Genomic DNA, 19,208 nt, shown 5'->3' with positions numbered 1-19,208 from the left:
AAATGACCAGCAGAAAGGCGACAGACCACAGCTCTGAACCAGAAGCTTTTCTTCTTGTACACGAATTGCAAGAGCAAATTGTTTAGGAAGAAAACTATTCTTGCAATTTATTTTATATTTCAAAATCAGTCGATTATTTGTTAGTGAGGAATATTTATTATTTTAACCTGTATTACATTAAAGTGGCTATAAATTTGGCCTTATACCTATTTTCAATGTAACTGCACATGTGCTTTGACCTGCAATCCCATATAACTCAACCTGCACTTTGGCTTCTAGACTCATCTACCCAATTGTTTACTCAATCCTTCAGTTTGGAGGCTTAAAGGGCATTTCAAACTAAACACATCTAAAACCAAACTCTTAATTTCCCGTACACCCCTGTCCCACCCATCCGGCCAAACCTGTCTTCATCTCATTAAATGTTACCTCCATTCATTCTGTCGCTCAGGCCAACACTTGTGATCAACCCTTGTACTCTGCCCTTGACCAACCTTTGTCTAGAAGGATCCCTGCCAATATGGTCACATACCTCGCTCCTTCAGGTCACCCATGTGTCATAGGAGTATTTTTTTGGATCCATCTCCTAAAACAAAGGAAATAAAAGCAAAAATAAACAAATGAGAGCTAATTAAACTTAAAAGCTTGCACAGCAAAGGAAACCATTGACAAAATGAAAAGACAACCTACTGAATGGAAGAAAATATTTGCAAATGATATGACCAATATGGGGTTAATATCCAACATATATAAAGAGCTCATACAACTCAACATCACAAAAACAAACAATCTGATTAAAAAATGGGTAGAAGACCTGAAGAGACATTTTTCCAAAGAGGAAATGCAGATGCAACAAGCACATGAAAAGGTGCTCAACATCACTAATTATCAGGGAAATGCAAATCAAAACCACAATGAGATATCACCTGACACCTGTCAGAATGACCATCATCAAAAGGAACACAAATAACAAATGTTGGGGAGGACATGGAGAAAAGGGAACCCTTGTACACTGTAGGTAGGAATGTAAATTGGTGCAACCACTATGGAAAACAGTATGGAGGTTTCTGAAAGAACTGAAAATATAACTGCCATATGACCCAGCAATTCCACTCCTAGGTAAAAAACACTAATTTGGAAAGATACTTGCACCCCAATGTTCATAGTAGCCATATATATATATATATATATATATATATATATATATACACACACACACACATATGTATCATTCCAAAACCTGTTTTTTCACTATTAGGTTTTTAAGATTCATCCATCTTGTTGCATAACATTCCATTGTGTGAATATGACCTAATTCCACTGTCCTATAAACAGGCACTTGGGATGGTTCCAATTTATCCTTTTACAGAACGTGCTGCAATGAACACTTTTATTTCTATCACAGAGCACACATGGAAGAGAGTTTCTCTGAGGGGATATACCTAGGAGTGGAATTGCTGGGTTGCAGGTCATGTAAACATTTATTTTATAAGATAATGACAAATTGTTTTGGAAAGAGTTCTTGCTAATTTGCATTCCCACCAGCAGTATATAAAGTGTATGTTTATCCATATTCTTGCCAACACTTGGTATTTCAGACTTCTTTCTGAAAGTTAATAGGTGGAAAATAATACTTGACTGGGGTCTCAGCTCACATTTTCCTAGTTGCTAATGAGGCTGGACAACTTCTCAAATGTTTGTTGGCCATTCAGGCTTCTTCTTCTAGGAAATACCTATTCATGTCATTTATCCATTTATCTATTCAGCTGTTTTCCTTTTTCCTTTTTTTTAAATGCATAGATCTTCCTTATATACTTGTTATATTCATTGCAAATATCTTCTCACCTTTTTTTTTTGGAGGGGTGGTTATTTTTTTCACTTTTTTTATTGTACTGCTTGAAAGACAGAAGTTTTTAATTTTAATATAGGCAAACTTATTAATCTTTTCTTTGGTGTTTAGTGCTTTTTTATTTAAGAAACTTTTTCCTTATTCCACTATCAAAAAGATATTCTTCTATCATTTCTTCTAAATGCTCTAAAGTTTTGCCTTTTACATATAAGCCTTTAATCTTTGTAGATGGCATGAGCTAGGGACACAACTCTATTTTTTTCCCACATAGATAATGGTCTCAGCAACATTATCAAATAGTAACTCTGTAATATATCATGTATTGATAAATGTGTGTATCTGTTTCTAGGCTTTTTCTTCTGTTTGTAACAGAGGCCGTACCAATACCACACTGTCACAATTAGTATAGCTTTATAATAAATATTGATGTGGGTGGGGCAAATCCTACTACCCCATTGTCTATTCTTAGCTTTTTGTTCTTTGATATACATTATGGATATACATTATTTCAAGTGTCTCTAAAAATTCTATTGCAGTTGTTTTTTTGTTTATTTTTTACTAGAATGCATTGAATCTATAGATAATATTGGGAAGGATTAAAATCTTTATGATATTGGATCTTCCAATCTGTATACCTGATAAATTTCACAATTTAAGTATTCTTTAATGTTTCTCCATAAAGTTTTATAATATCTCCAAAGAGGTTCTGCATAATTTTTGTTAGATTTATTTCCAAGAATCTTGTATTTTTTATTGCTACTTTAAATGTCATGCAGTTTTAAAAACAACAAAGTTTAGCTAGTATTTAAAAATGCAATTAATGTTTGTATATTGATCTTATATATGCTCATTTTGCTTTATTCTCTTATTTATTCTAATAAATAACATAAATTAACAATCTTCAAGTAAAGAACATTTTATTACTCTCTTGGTAATCTTCATGCCTTTAGTTTTTTTTCTTCTTGTCTTATGGAACTGACAAGGGTCTTCAATAAATGTTGAATGTATGCAGTAAAGTGAGTATCCTTATCTTGATCTTAATTTTAAAGACAGTACTTTCAGTATTTCTCCATTAAGAATGAAATTTTCTCTAGGTATTTTAAAATAATATTTATCAAGATAAAAATGTTTTCTTCTATTCCTAGATTACTAAGTTATCTTTAAATTGAATAGGTGTTGTATTTTATCAAATGATTTTTCTGCTTAAATGGAATTGGTATATAGCTTTTTTTTTCTTTAATTCATTAATATGATGAATTACATTCACAGTTTTTCTAATGTGAAACCACTCTTGGCATTCCTGAGATAAACTCAGTTATATCTGTGATATAATAGCTTCTTTATGTGCTGCTGATTTTGGATTGATAGTATTTTGTTTAGGCTTTTACTTCTATGTTCACAGAAAAAGTAATATGGTTATAAACAACGTACCAGGCTGTGTTTTACAGTTAGAGTGTATTGTTGGTTAACTGCAGCATCTGTATGGTGACAAATACTTAACAGCCACTCAGCAGATACTTTTGATATTGATGATGAAAGTAGAGGAGTTGACAGAGTGTCTTTCTATATTAGAAAAATGCCCATTTAAGACTATGGTTTAGAACATAAAGGAAAGTGATTACAGAGTCCATCATAGACACTGTAACACAGCAAGTCCACAGATCTCTAAATAATATTTATATGGCCAATAGAGAATAAAAATATTTTCAAAGCAGGATAATATCTAAGTTTCTGAAATACAATGGCAAAAATAATTTGGGGGAATGGGATGTCTTTGTTCACAGAGTAGAATTTCCTGACCTTAAACAGAAGAGCCTGTCTCTCCAAGAATACATTTCACTGAGAGTCCCTAATGCTGCAGTGGAAATTCAAAGGGACAAAGTAATTGACTGTTCCCTCAATTCAGTGTGTCACTTGTTACTATAATAATGACACTCACTGTCCTCCTTATATACCTTGCCTTTCACCTTGCCTCAAACATCAGAATTTATATTTGTTTCTCAAATTGATTTTATATCTGAATTACAACAGAAATCATCACATTTTTAAGAACTTGGCTATAGTGCTTACTATCACACTAGTCTTTCTTCATCTTTCTTTGATTTAATCATTATTTCAGGACTTCATATTATGTTCTGTTATCAGTTTTTGTACTATGTTATGATATTCCTTTGTGACTTGCTTTCATATACCAAAAGACATGCAATGAATCAAAAATCAACACCATAAAATGATAAAGCAACTTCAGAATAGATAAGCAACTAAAAAACAAATAAAATATGTAAGGCAGAAAAATAAATACACATCTACTGACGGCATGGTAATACAGTCTAAGGACTCAGGCTATTTTACAAGTAACAATGACCCTGAAATTAAGAAATGGCAAGAAAAATCAAAAGAACATATGGGACATGAAATTTTACCTCCAAAAAGGAGAGAATTTCTCATATTAGTGTCCTCTCAATGTCTTATTTTTATCCTTCAGCTTCTCTGAGAATTATAGAGGCTAACAAGTGGATTACTTTTGCCATGATAAAAATAGAAGGAGAGCTGCGTGGCAGGAACATGTCTTAGGCTGTTACTTTGATGAAATGGCCTAAACCTGGAGATATCACTGAACGTAGAACATGATGAAAGTCATTTAAATTCTAGTAGTGAAACAAAGGCTAAGAAACAAAGGGAAAGACTTCAAATGAGAGGTAATGTAAGGGTCGATTTTGTTCATTTCTGAGGTATACCATGTGATGGGACATGCCATCTTGCAGAACTTGTCCTGATCAACTGTCATAGGTAGTTTATTTTTAAGACTTGCACTGTAACTATCTAAGTATGTGATTCACTATATGGCAACTCTGGCCCTGAATGCTAATAATCAGCATTTCTGTCACTGATATGTTTTATTAGTCATTTATTCAACATACTCACTTCTACCTGACCAAAGGAGAGAGCCGTGACAGTTATTCCAAAGACTTGCAGGTTAAAAAAAGCAAAATTGTCTTAAAATATTGAAGACAGCTTAAGGCATCCAGCATAAAGCTCCCCAAATGATCAGTCACTTTAAAGTATCAAGCAATGTTGAAGTAGCTTCTTTTACTTTCTGCCCTTCCAGGAGAGCTTTCAGGATTAAAACTTCATGGATGGCTCATGACACATAGCAAAGGAAAGGACTTTCAAAGGAGTCCACACATTTAAATTAACATTGGCCTTCTACCTCCACAATAAGCCATAGAATTTTTAGTGAGACTTTATTGGTTTGTTCTGTGTCCTGTACAATTCCTTTGGGTTTTAATGAAATATCAGAGATAAATATCAGAGATAAAACAGTAAAAAGCATTCGACCTAGAAAGAATCCTGAAAAGTCCACCTTTCTAATACACCTATATAATACATCTATAGTCACCTATTATTCCATTAATATTCTAGTGGATGCCACGGAGGACATACTGCAAAGACGAGGGATAAGACATCCATACACCAGGTAAGCCACTGTCCTCTGATCATAGGTGCCACTCCTAGGTGATGGGAAAGTGAGGAAAAATCCTGAATTACCTGTGTTAAGATCTGAAGTTACTAAATTATCCCAGAATGGATTAAGGTTATTTTTCCTATAATCAGATATAATGACGTTTAAAATAGAGATTACATTGTTATAGAAAAATAAAGAACATTATTTTCTTTCCTACACATGAGTAAGTGGCCGTTACATTTTTCTTTTGACTTGTGTATCAGTTACCTATCGCTGCGTAACAAATTACCCTCAAAAAGTGGCAGCTTTAAACAACTCTAAACATTTAGTTCACACAGTTCCTGTGGTTTGGGAATTCCAGAGTGGCTTAGCTGAGCGCTGGGTGCTGGGCGGTTCTGGATCAGGGCCTCTCACAGCTGCTGTAAACATGATGATTGGAACAGCAACCATCTGAATGATGGACTGGAATTGGAGGATCTGATTCCATGATGGCTCATTCAGTCACTGGCAAGTTGGTGCTGTCTGTTGGCAGGAGGCAACAATTCCTCACCACGTGTAATTTTATAAAAAGTTGCTGAAATGTTTTCAGGACACAGTGGCTGACTTCCTCCCAAGAAAATAATTCCAAAGAGCACAAGGTGGAAGCCATATGTCTTTCACTATCTACCCTCAGAAGTCACATGCCATCATTTACACAATAGTCTATTAGTTATAAGTAGTCAACCCTATTTAACAGAGGAGGCGAGGATCATTGGGGGACCCTGTAGAAGATGGCTACCACAATGTGCAAACTAGAACTACATCTTGTTTAGAAGGCTTTTCTGTGGTAGCTATAAACCTGGAAATGATATTTCAAAGAATGTACGTTCAGACAGGCAAACCCAGCCAAACAGTCTGAGAACTTAGTTTTGTATTGTTTTCTTGTTGGCACAACATCGTCTGATAAAAATCACAGGATTTTCCATAGTACATAGTTCCTTTTTTTCCACTCCACAGTGTTGTACAAATGTCATTTTATCAGCCCTTACATAATGTTAAAGCACAGATTCCTTGTTAAAAGTCACACAGCATGTTAGAGAGGAGTAAGGCTCCAGCTGAAGTTATTTCATACACATCAAGCATTTGGTCTACATCTCTTTGTTACTACAAATAGAAGCCCATAAAATAAGATGGATGGAAATAAATGTCTGAGTAAAAGGAAGAAATACAATAGTTGGAAATGGTTGGCAGTACTATAAAATATAGACTTCTTTTCCCAAGTAAAATAAGTGGTGAAAGGAAGGTAAGGAAAGAGGAATAAAACAAAGAGAGAACTCCAACAGGGTCTTCTAACCCACTGCCTTAATTTTACAAATAAGGAAGCTAAGGTCTAGCAAATTTAATTCGCTTATCCAAAACCACCCAGTAGATTAAGCAGTTATATATTCAGAGGCCATTTCATAGGCCTGACCTCTTTTCTCTTAACTTTGTATTTATAAAACATCACACAACAGGTCAAAAGGACAAAGTCGAGTTGAATCAATTGTTGGTTATCACCTTGACAAAAACCAAAAGTGATTTCTTGGTAGACTTCAACTATCCACGGTTCTTAAGAAACATAAATTTAGTTAAGCGACTTTGCCGAAATCTTTCTTTCTAGTGCCAAAACTTTAACTTAAGGTATTATTTTAAATTAAAGAAACATTATGTCACTCTTAGGAAGACACTGCTAAAGAAAGAAATATTTCTGTTTATTTTTCTTTTTAAAAATGCTTTTTTAAATATAATTTTGAATGTAAAGGATACTTCTTTCATGTAGGAAGCACTAATCATAGAAAATAATTTCACATCATGCCAAAAATTCTGATCAGCTGAAACTGTTATCCTTTAGCTGAATGTCTCTTGAGTTGGCATTTCACAAGTGGGTTTTAGGAATTGTTCTCCAAACTACAGTGTGACTCATTGCCTCCTTCCAACTGTGCATTGTCTGCTCCTCTTTAGTGTGCAAAACTTTCTGATTGTAGTGATTTTATTTTCATGCCACATTACCCTAGAAAACATTCTTCCAAACAAACAACTGCTGTCAAAAGGCATAAGATGCACTGTTTGTCTTGGATTCTAGTGAATGAAACTAACTCATAACAGTCTATGGCTTGATTTAGAAATGTCGCTGCCTCACATGGAAACTGATTTAGCATATGCTAAATGGCAACTCTTAGTTGCTAGGACAAGGTGGAAAAGGTCCTTGGACTAATTGATTAGAAAACGTGAAAATTATTGGGCTGTGGGATGAAGAAGCACACTAATGATACACAGGCACCTGAATTTCTCTATAAAATCAAACATTTACTGAGCACCTATCACTGACTAAATACCTATCTTTGACCATGGACGATGCTGTTGTTATGGGTTCACGGTTGAATGTGGGTTTTAGGGCTCAAATCCTATTTCTCACTTCTTCTATCCTCCAGGTTTTGCGCTAAATGTATTAAACACAGAACACAGAAGGTAAAATGGTCAAATATCTTAGAAAATACTCACTAATCAGGGCTCCTCTAGAAAAGGTTTTGTAGCATGGCTAAGGTCAAGAGGTTTAAATAAGTCTCAGCCTGTTATAAACACCCAGGAACCTCCACCCCACTGGAAAGCCAATTCAAAACACACTCACCAGTGCCAGCAACAAGGAAACAAGAAAGAAGTTAAAAAAAAAAATCATGTAGTTATCACCAATGCCTACTGTTTAGCTGCCTAGGCTACCCAGACTCCACTATCTGGGCTATCGAACTGATAGGAAGATGTTATGTGAGATGAAAGAGACCAAAGGAAAGAGGTCTTGGCTTCCTCCTTCGGGGAGAAAGGGCTCTGGTGGAGCCTGCCTCTGTGAGGTAGGTTGAGAGCTCTGCCCATGTGGCCCTCCTATTTGAGAAAAGAAAGCCCAAGGCAAGAATGCAGGAAGTAAAAGTGTGAGCAAGAGGCCTGTCCTGAGAAAACTGCTATCAGAAGCAGAAGATGCTCAGCTGATCTCAACGCAATGACCTCACCCATTAGTGAACTCTGACCAAATGAAAGCCAGGCTCGGACAAAAACAGAAAATCCTTCTGTCTGGTAAGGAAATCCAGTTGCAGCCACTAACATTTCCTTCTGTAGTCCTCTGACTGGGGAAAAGAAGATTGGGCAGAAATTGTTTTCCTTTGGGCAGAGGCTAAGTCCAAGGGAGAAGGAGTCTCCCTTCCTATCAGGTATCAAAGTGCCCCTTATGGAATTTGGAACCAGAAAGCTTGGGTTCAAGCCAAAGGCTGTCACCTTCACTACCGCCTGGCTGGATAAGTGTTGGCAGTTAAATCTAGAAATCTCAATTCCCTCTGAAAAATGTGAGTGTCATTCCCCACTAGCTCTGAGTGATAAAAGCCTTGTCCCTGTTGGTTTATCCAAGGAATTCTCTGGGCCAATCCTGATCAGGCCTGGGGGTCTCTTAGAAGTCTCCCATTCCCTGAAGGAAGAGGTAGGATGCAGAAGAAGGAGTGTAGAATTAGTCTTGCAGCATGAAGTCTGTGTGCCTGGGGTGAGCTTTTGAGTTCAGGGGCCCATTGAACAACATTTCTCTCTAAGTCTTCCTAAGATTTCCCAAGACTGGCTTCTGCCCCTGATCCCTTAAGTGTGTTCCAGTTTTCCCAGGTTGAAACCTCTATACCTGCAGTATGACTCCTCCCCTGGCTCAATGGAAGGACCTATTTTTCCACTGTAGTTGACTGGATCTCACTGCAAAAACAATGCTGCCAGCTGGCTAGTTGTAACAGTGTGTCTGCAAGGAAATGTTAGGATCATCCCTTGAGTGACAGCCCCAAGTTCAGGACAGCCTTGGTTTAAGTGTCATGTGTACCATGGGTTAGCTTCTCTGGGGCCAGCTGCACACCTGGGTTAGCCCTGTTGGCTCTAGCCCATACTTTTCCAGCTTCCTCTCCAATGTCTACTTGTGTGCTACTGAAGTTACAGCATGCTTCCTGTCTAAGGCTACAGCTCTCCAATCCTGAGAGGCCCACAAAAGTGATAGGCTTTTACATTGTAAACAACCTAACAGCACCAGTCAGAGATGGACGGCAATGGTTTTCATTTGACAAGGCTCTCTGCTTGGGTGTAGTATGGCTAAGAAGTGTGTAAGCCTTGCTTGGAAGGAAGGCCAGCTGTTTTCAGGACCAGGAATGTCCCTGCTCCATCTCAGCAGCAGGTCTAGGTCTGTTCAGCCGTCTAAGCAAAGATGTTTGCTTGTTCATTTCCTTGTAACAAGTACCTACTACATATCTCTATTGTTTCACCAACAGTATCATATTGTGACTATTGGGTTTAACTATTTTTCAATTTTGTTGCAAGTTTCATATTAACTATCATTGTATTGTCAGTATCAAGCATTATGCTTGGGCCTTCAATAAATATATTGTATGACTGGCTGCCTAGATGGATGGATGGATGGATGAATAAATGAATGAATCCTACAACTGGACTGGGGTATCATGGTATATAATTGTAAAAGATCATTACATGTCCATCCCAAAGTGTCATAGGTCTTGAAAGACCTCTGACAAATTCCAGTTTATAGGGCTAGGTGTCATTTCTAAAAGACAGATTTTTTTCTGCATGTTTTACATCTATGAAATGGTGAGGTATCTCCTAATCCCTGTTGGACAGGAAGAGTCAGGATATGGTTGTCATAGTGTGTTGGTACATACAAAGTAATAAGGTCGGTGTCAGTGGTTTTGAAGGAATTCATGGAAAAGATGAAGACGGTTTTAAAGCTATGTGACATCACCAACTCTCCTGACACCATGGAAGATAATAGTGAGACAGGCTGGGTCCTGGGAACTGGGCTCCTTTGCTGCAGCGCTTGCACCTGGACACATGTGCCTCAAGCAACAGATACAAAGAAACTGTAAGGGACTAAAAATAACTGCGTGCATGGGCAGTTGGGGCAAATTATGAACAACAAGATACACAAAGACCAAAACCCAACTGCCACTTCTGAGATGTCTGGAGCAAAAGCAAGGTACTGCACATGATCCCCACACACAGCACCCCCCAGGGGGTGGGCAGACCACCTAAGCCACCCCTCCAGCCTGACCCATGGACACACCCCTACACTCACCCCATTTAAGGAACCAGTTCGCCCCATCTTCAGGAGCGAGCAAGGGAACCTGTTACTTGTTTTCGCTCCCTTGAGCTGCAGCAGGAGCCCCAGAAAAGCCTTGCCTGAATTCCTTTTGTGGCCTCTTCTCAATTTCTATTGATTAAAGAGTCCTAGAACCTGGGTCAGTAACAATAGTATGTGGAAAATCACAATATCTACTGCTTTGTGTGAAAAAGTTTTTAGAAGAGACAGCATCTAAATGTGAAGAAGTTTTAGGAATATCTCAACCAATTTAATTTGCTTATGTTTTCCTTTTTAAGGAAAGTGCAAGAGTTCTATATCATAATAATCTATGCCTACATAACTCTAAAACAGCCCTTTCGATAAGAAGAAAATGAAAACTCTGAGAGAAAAATGTTACATAAATTTAATTGATAGCATTTTTTCTTTCTTGAGCTATCTATAAAGTAACGGTGGTTCTTACTGTCAATGACATTATAGTCTATGAAATATGGGATACTTGCTGTAAAATTAGTGATTTTTTCCCCTCTTTTGGGAAACAAATGGGATTAGTAAATTGTAACTGTTATCTCTTTTACTGAGGTAAAGGCACATGGAGATCTGCATGTACCTTTCTCAGAAAGATAAATTTCATACTATTGCAATAAACAGAACACATGATGCTTGCAAATTCCCCCAGAGAAGTTTCTCTGTTCACAGTGAGGTTCTGTTATTGTTTAGTGTTGCTCAGGAAAGCCACATTAAAGAGTCAATATGTTTTGACAGCACTGCCAATCAACTCCACCTTCCACACTCCCCACCCCAAAAGGGGTGTAAGCAAATAAGATGGAAAAGCCTCTGTTCTCACTCACCCTAACTCTGAGGCAAATGTGAGTTTGCTGCCAAAAATCCTTAAAAGAAGGTCGTTAGTCCATATCTTAGACAATCAAAAAGAAAAAGAAAATAACAGTACCAAAGGAAAGAATCTTGTGAGCACAGAGGTAAACCATTAAAGAGAAGTAGGAAACTCTTCGGATAGTTACGAGGTCTCTGCTAAGGCCCTCTGTGTCCTAAACTTTCTATTTTGCTGCTTATTTTAAAGAACCAAATCATATCTCAACCAAGTGGATGCCAACCCTGACATTTTGGCAAAGGCCAAAAACACACATAAACGTGCCCATATTAGGTCTACCATCTCTACATTTTCTTCACTGCTCCCCACCCAGGTAAGCCCACCCACTCCATGGCTTCCAAATTCTTCTTCTCATCCTCCACTTCCCCTTCAAACAAGCAGTGCGAAGCAGTATCAGTAGGGGCATAAATGATAGCCTTTGAACTCACTCCATGGATGGTGCATTTGACAGCATCAGTCCTGGATGTAATGCAGGCAGCACACACAGCCCAGTTCCGGCCCATCCAAACAGAGGAAAGATGACTAGAGGAATAAATAAAAGGTTCCCTCCCATATGGATGTGTCCCACTGTGCAATTATAGGAAAGTCTGTAATTCCCAGCAGTGTCATTTAAGATCTTGCCTCTTCAAACCCTCATGGTAGATTGTAAAAATGCTGATTTACCACCTTTCTTGGCGAGTTGTCTCTGGAAACGCTGACCCTACTCCACCAAACACTTAATAAAAAACTGATGTCCAAAAGGGTTATAGGTTCATCTCTAAATTCCACACTTGTTCCAAGAAGAAAAAATAATATTTGTTGTTTTGGGGGTCCAAAAGAGGAAAGCAAGAAAGAGAAAATATTTGATATTCCAGGAGTGCCAAGTCCCAAAGCTTCAAAATTCTCTCCAGAAGCCTTCTTCAAAATACCTGTAGTCCCTAGAGCACTGGTGGCCTTTGCCCAGGTCCCTAGTACTCTCCATAATTGCATAAAATGCAACTTCGTGAATTTAGAGAGAAGTAGCTACATATGCCACTTAAAAAAAATTTTTTAACTTCTGTATCTCTTCTCTAGAAACATGCCGGGTTCCATGGGAGGAGGCTGGACAACCCCCTAGGCAGGTTACACACAGCGAGCAGCTGCTGTGAGCCAAGGGGAGGGCGTGTGGAGGCCGTGAGGTAGTGTCTCGTCTGAAGGAAATGAAATACTGCATGCAGAGGGCTTATTAAAAGCTTCATGCTTGAAAAATCCCTAGTAAAGTCAAGTCCTGGAAGCAGACAGTTTCCCTTTTGCTGGTCATGTTAACTTTATAGCTGGAAATGTGAATGCAATTTTGACATTTGTATGGACTTAGAAAAAAAAAAGATAGTGAAGCATGCAGCCAGTTTTTATTGAAAAAACATAACGGAGAACAAAATTTCTCAAGTCAGCACTTTGCCAGTGACTAAAGTGGAGGCTTCTCTTCTGCACACCACCTTGTCACAGCTACAGTAAATAAAAAAGCAAAACAGTACAGTGACCATGGAGGCCACGGCCCTCCTTCCTGAGCTGCTCAGACAAAATGACTGTAGAAATTTTGCCAAGGTATTTCGGGACACTGTACTCCAAGCAGCAGTAAGACAGCTCACTGTGTTCCCCAAATTTAACTTTAAAAAACTCAAACGCGTTTATGTTTTAAATTTTAAAAATAAATTTTTTGTTTAAAGCTTTTGAACGGTAATTTATGCACATGGTACAAAATTCAAAAGCTGCAAAAAGTATATGCTGAAATGTAGGACTTCCCAAACTTCTCCCTAGTGATTCTACTCCCCTTCCTAGAGGCAGCTCTTGTTACCTTTTCTTGCATATTCTTCCAGAGTCCTATGGCATATATACAAGCATACCCTACACAAACCTTTTCTTTTGTTTCTTATATGGGCTTTTCTTTTCTTCACCCAAAAAGGTTTAATAAAAAAGATAGTGAATTTGGTGAAATGGATTTTAAACAACCTGATGAAATGGATAATTTTACTAGATTCAACCAGATATTTTAAAAGTATTAGCATGCTATTAAATCACTCCCCAACCTCAAAATGATTTTAAAAAATAACATATTCGGGGCTTCCCTGGTGGCGCAGTGGTTGAGAATCTGCCTGCCAATGCAGGGGACACGGGTTCGAACCCTGGTCTGGGAAGATCCCACATGCCACGGAGCAACTGGGTGCGTGAGCCACAACTACTGAGCCTGCGCGTCTCAGCCTGTGCTCCGCACGAGAGGCCGGCGACAGTGAGAGGCCCGTGCACCGCGATGAAGAGTTGCCCCCGCTTGCCGCAACTAGAGAAGGCCCTCGCACAGAAACGAAGACCCAACACAGCCAAAAATAAATGAATAAATAAATAAATTTTAAAAATAACATATTCATCCAATATTCATACCAGATGAATTCCAAAGTGAGAATTTCTCTCGCTCCTCTTATTGTTCATGGGATTGTGTCTTCCATCAAGGAAGGTTTCTCTCTTACCTCACTTTATTATGATCTTTAAATATTCTCACTGATGTTCATTATCTCAGCTTTTCTTTAAAATTCTTAAAATAATTTTGCAAGTTTTTCTAGATGGAAATGTCATGATTTTTTAAATTGGCCAATAGAAATCAAATCCCTTACTGCTGGCTGAGGATGGCTGATCACTGGCAAGAACGAGAGTAGTGTTACACTGTAAAGACTACTGACTGGAATTTAAGTGGATTCTGATCTATTCTTTCTAACTACATTAGCATCCAGATCTCAACCACGTCTCAAAATCTCTCAAGCCTCCTACTTCCTTTTTTTTTTTTTTCTATAACTGAGAGGAAATCACAAGTAGAGATTTCCTGCTTAAACATTCTGTTCCTCATCTGACACTTTTCAGTGATTTTTCCCATATATATCTAGTCCTTAAAGTCTCAAATTGATCACTGCAACAAACTTCTTTTTCTCAAGTTACAATGAAAATGATGAGCACAATCAAAGTGAAATTCGCTAGGTGTTATGGACTGAATGTTTGTGTCCCTCCAAAAGTCATATGTTTAAGTCCTAACTTCCAATGTGATGGTATTTGGAGCTGGGGCCTTTGGGAGGTTTAGATAGAGGGGGCATTCTACTCTCATGAGGGTGGGGCACCCAAGGTTGGATTAGCACCCTCATAAGAAGAGTTCTCTTTCCACCATGTGGGGACACAGTGATAAGGTGGCAACTTGCAAACCAGAAGTGGGCCCTCACAGAACCATGCTGGCACCTGATTTTGGACTTCCCAGCTCCAGAACTATGAGAAATATATTTCTGTCATTTAAGCCACTCAGTGTATGGTATTTTGTTATGGCAGCCCAATTTAAGACACTAGGCATTTCCTAACTTTTTTTTTTTTAACATCTTTATTGGAGTAAAATTGCTTTACAATGGTGTGTTAGTTTCTGCTGTAAAACAAACTGAATCAGCTATATGTATACATATATCCCCATATCCCCTCCCTCTTGTGTCTCCTTCCCACCCTCCCTATCCCACCCCATTTCCTAACTTTTGACAGCAAATAGTTTAGCCACCCAAAGATATGGTTTCAACTGATGCCAATTCTTCTTTGTTTCCTTCAGTCATATAGGCCCTTTCAGCATTACTGCCTCAAAAGTGCATGTTTCATCCTGCATACATGGCAGGCCCCTATTCTTGGTACAGACGCTGTCCACTGGGCACATTTCCAGCTCCTGGATCCTGCCACTGAACTCACTGGAAACTAAGAACTGGAGTAGGACAGTGATATCTGCCTAAACTTACTTACCAACCAACCTGAATTCTAGGTGATTGAATTGAACTGGGCTTTGTGTAAGAACCTAAGACAAGATAGAACAGTGGGCTGCAGCGATTGAAACTAAGAGACATGTGGAAAATTCTTTCTAGGGGTGAGACCAAGGTCAGGAACCACAAAACTGGCCTTCTTAAGGAAGGGGATAAGAAGTGGAAATCAAGTATGAGGCAGCATATATTTTGTTCTTCTAATTGTTACATTAAATATGTGTTTTACTCAACAAATGTATACTAAGGGCAAATTATGTGCTCAGAGCATTGTTCTAGGTGCCAGCAATACAGCAATGAAGAGACCTCCCTACTGGGAAAAAAAAAAAAATCCTTGCCCTCATAGAACTCACATTCTCACATTATGTTCTCCTACTTTGGCTCCACCTAATTAGTGTCTCAAATAACACCTTATCTTTAACATGAGGATAGTGGTGCCCAATTCTTCTTTTACAGCTGTACTTGTACTTTGTATATCATCAGGATTTTTAATGTTTCCATTCTGTTTTTCAAATATATATAGGTCTTCCATTCTTTACCTAAATAGGTTGATTCTAAAAGTCAAAAATCTATTAACAGACTTACGTTATCATAACTATGTACATGCCAATGACTGCAAAGACAAGTAATAGGCTAGAATTATATACTTTTTTTTTTTTTTTTTTTTTTTTTTTTGCGGTACGGTGGCCTCTCATTGTTGTGGCCTCTCCCGTTGCAGAGCACAGGCTCCGGATGCACAGCCTCAGCGGCCATGGCTCACGGGCCCAGCCACTCCGCAGCATGTGGGATCTTCCCGGACCGGGGCATGAACCCGTGTCCCCTGCATCGGCAGGCGGACTCGCAACCACTGCGCCACCAGGGAAGCCCTATACTTTTTTAATAAAAGGTCTAATGGCATAACCCCTGAGCAATTTAAAGGAGAATATTTATATCTTAATCACTCGAGTCAAATAAATTCCCTGTTCTTATGCCAAATCAATTAAATGCTGAAAATCATGACATCCCACATCAAAAGAAAAAAAAATTATGACACACTTTATTTCATAATATCTGAACTAGAATTTCCTACATAGTTTTTTGTTTTTCCTGAAGTTTGTAATTGCTTTCTTTTTTCTTGTTGATAGAAGAATAATTCACCTTCACCTTATTCTCAGGCTTATCTAGACTATCAGTCATGCTGGAGTTCATCTTTTTCCCCAGAACTCCATGAACTCTGCATTCTCCTGCTCCAGTCAGGAGTATTTGCTGCTTAAGCCCATTGTATAGCTTTTATCCTCATCTTTTCACTGTCTTTCTGGGATTTACTTTTTCTTGGATCATACCTGTTCCTCTTGCTTGCTTTTTCACCCCTGTCTTCTAAGAGGACATCCCAAAATAACTTACTAAGAAAGGATATTAGGAGATCCTGAGATATATACCTCTAAAAAAGTCTTTATTTTTATTCTCATACTCAGTGGATAGTTTGACCAAGTATAGAATTCCATAAAGAAGTGAAATAAATAAGTTAAATAAAGAAATGAAAAGGCAAGCTGCAGACTAGGAGAAGATATTTGCAATACACAAACCTGAAAAAAGCCAGGACCTAGAATTTACAAAGAACTTCTAAAAATCAGTAAGAAAAAGATAAACAACCCAGTTTTTAAACATGGGCCAATATGTGAATAGGAACTTTGCAAAAGAAAACAAGCAAATGGCTAAGACGTATGTGAGAAGTTGCTCAATAACAATGCTCATCAGGGAAAATCAAACTCACAGTAAGATATCACTGTGCATTGACGAAAATGGCTTAAGTTAAAAAGAGTGATAATACCAAGTACTGGGAAAGATGTAGAGACACTAGAACTTCAGAATACACTGCTTATATGAGGGTAAAACTCTTTGAAATACTGTAGAGCAGTTTCTAATAAACGCACATCTACCTATGACCAAACCAGCAATTCGAATCCACCCAGAAGAAATGGTCAAACAAGTCACAAAAACTTGTGTAAGTTTGTTTGTAGTTGCTGTATTCAAAATAGCTTCAAACTAGAAACAGCCCAATGACTACCAAAAGGAGAATGGAGAAACAAACCATACCATAATAATACAATGGAAGACTTCTCAGCAATAGAAAAGAATGAATTACTATTATACCCAACAACTTGGATGAATATTAAAACAATTATATCGATCAAAGGAAGCTGGACATAAAAGTATATATTCTATGACTAAATTTATAGAAAGCTCAGGAACAGGGAAAACAAATCTATGGTGATAGAAGTCAAATACTGATTATTTGAGGGAGAAGGTAATATGTATTGATTGAGAGAAGGTATGAGGGAACTTTCTGGGGTGAAGGAAATAGCCTACATCTTGATCTGGATGGTGTACATTTACTCACCAGGCTCTGCACTTAAGATTTGTGCATCTCACCATGGGTACTACATTTCAACTTTATTTAAAAAAGAAAAATAGCTAGGTTGAAAACCATCTTCCTTCAGTACTTTGAAAGCTTTTCCCCATCATCTTCTAACATCCACAGGTGATGATAAGAAGTCTTGTGCGAGTCTGATTCTAACTCCTTTGAAGTCCAAGTTTATTCTCTCGGGTAGTTTAGGAACTTTTCTTTAACCTTCTTGCTCTGAAATTCCATGAGCATGTCTCTAGGTAGGAATCTTTATTACATTCATCCCATTTGCCCCTCAGTATGCCTTTTCAATTGCAATATTTGTGTCTATCCTTATTGCTGGGGCATTTTTCTATTAATTTTAAAAAGAATTTTCACCTCTTCTTTTTATTAAAATCTACTGTTCTTGAATCTCTATGGTCAGAAGATGGAATTCCTAAATTAAGCCTCTATGTCTCTTTCTTTCATTTTTTATATTTTCTTTGTCTTTCTGCTTTGTTCTGTAGATTTCCTCTGCTTTATCTTATAGCAATTATGCTTAATTTCTAAGCAGTCTTACTTATTCTGTGTTCCTGTTTCACAACAATTTGATTTTAGGACACAATATCTTCTCGAATCTCTGAGAGTACCAGAAGATTTTGAAAAAGTCCCTCTCTGTTTTCTGAATAATGTCTATTTTCTCTGATAATTGTGGTCTTTCTCTTTCATACTACTTGTCTTCCTCGTGTGTTGGATCCTCCCTAGATGCTACATATTAATAATGAAGATGCATGTTTCCTCCTCTGTTCAGTAGAAAGAGTTTTTTTCCTTGCTTTGGGGGTCTTCCTGGAAGATCCATGTACAAGGGAAGGGCAGGTTGAAAGATCAGCTTTATGGTAAGTAGGCTTGGAGCTCCCTGACAGTTCAGGGGTATCTAAATGCCAGAATAAGGAATTCTTTTGCTGAACAGCCAAAACTCTCAAAAGAGGTCATGGTTTTCCCTGGTTTACTTATTGTCTTTAGAGAAGGATCCTGGAGGCAATGGCCAGGTGGCCTGCAGCTCTGAGGGGTCGGGGAGCAAGAAGGGCTGCCAGGCACTGACTTTCACACAACTTTCCCCTGTTTATGGCTTCTGCTCACCTCTTCTTTCTTATCATTCCTGTGACTCCAAGCCTTTAGCCCCTCCAGGCAGATGGGTACTCTTCTGCACTGCAGACCATCATATAGCACATTCTGGGCTATGGTTTTGCTACTGTGCTTCATCTGTCTACATGCTTCCAACCACTTGCCATCATCTAGAAGTTTCTTGAAGTCTCTTATCTACTCATTTCCTCCTCTCCACACTCTTTCCATTCCTTTAAAAACTTTTATTAGCATTTCAATGTAGTCTCTACAGGGAGAGAGGTAAATATGTATGTTCAATCTATCTTGAATTAGAATGTACATTCTTTTCTTTTTTTCCCAGAAGTAAATTAATCTGTTTACAAAAACCTGATAAGACGTTAAATATAATACGTTAAAGATATTACCAGACAAAACTCATTTATTAAGGCATCAACTGACCCTTCAGTGCAGATGATTCTCAAATCTATACTCTCAGCATCTTTCCGTATTTCCATGTACCTGCTGATCATTTCCAATTCTTTGTCTACTTTTACGACATTTACACCAACCCAAGCCCATTCTCTACTGCCTGCCTCCCCATGAAGATCTTCTTCCCCAACATGACTAG

The 19,208-nt window shown here is 38.0% G+C and overlaps 1 long non-coding RNA gene across 1 annotated transcript in view; it reads right to left on the bottom strand.

Annotated features, from left to right (window-relative positions):
- Positions 1–19,208, bottom strand: part of LOC309804067 — a 313,329-nt gene that overhangs the window by 66,484 nt on the left and 227,637 nt on the right. Inside the window, exon 4 of the long non-coding RNA XR_014294047.1 lies at positions 533–586. This is a non-coding gene — a long non-coding RNA (uncharacterized lncRNA). The remainder of the gene's footprint in view (positions 1–532; positions 587–19,208) is intronic.

The sequence above is a fragment of the Mesoplodon mirus genome, assembly GCF_964341445.2.
Source record: "Mesoplodon mirus genome assembly, chromosome: 1".
In the NCBI taxonomy this organism is placed as follows: Eukaryota; Metazoa; Chordata; class Mammalia; order Artiodactyla; family Ziphiidae; genus Mesoplodon; species Mesoplodon mirus.
The sequence above is the reverse complement of the archived record's forward strand: the minus strand, read 5'-3'. Positions and strand labels throughout refer to the sequence as shown.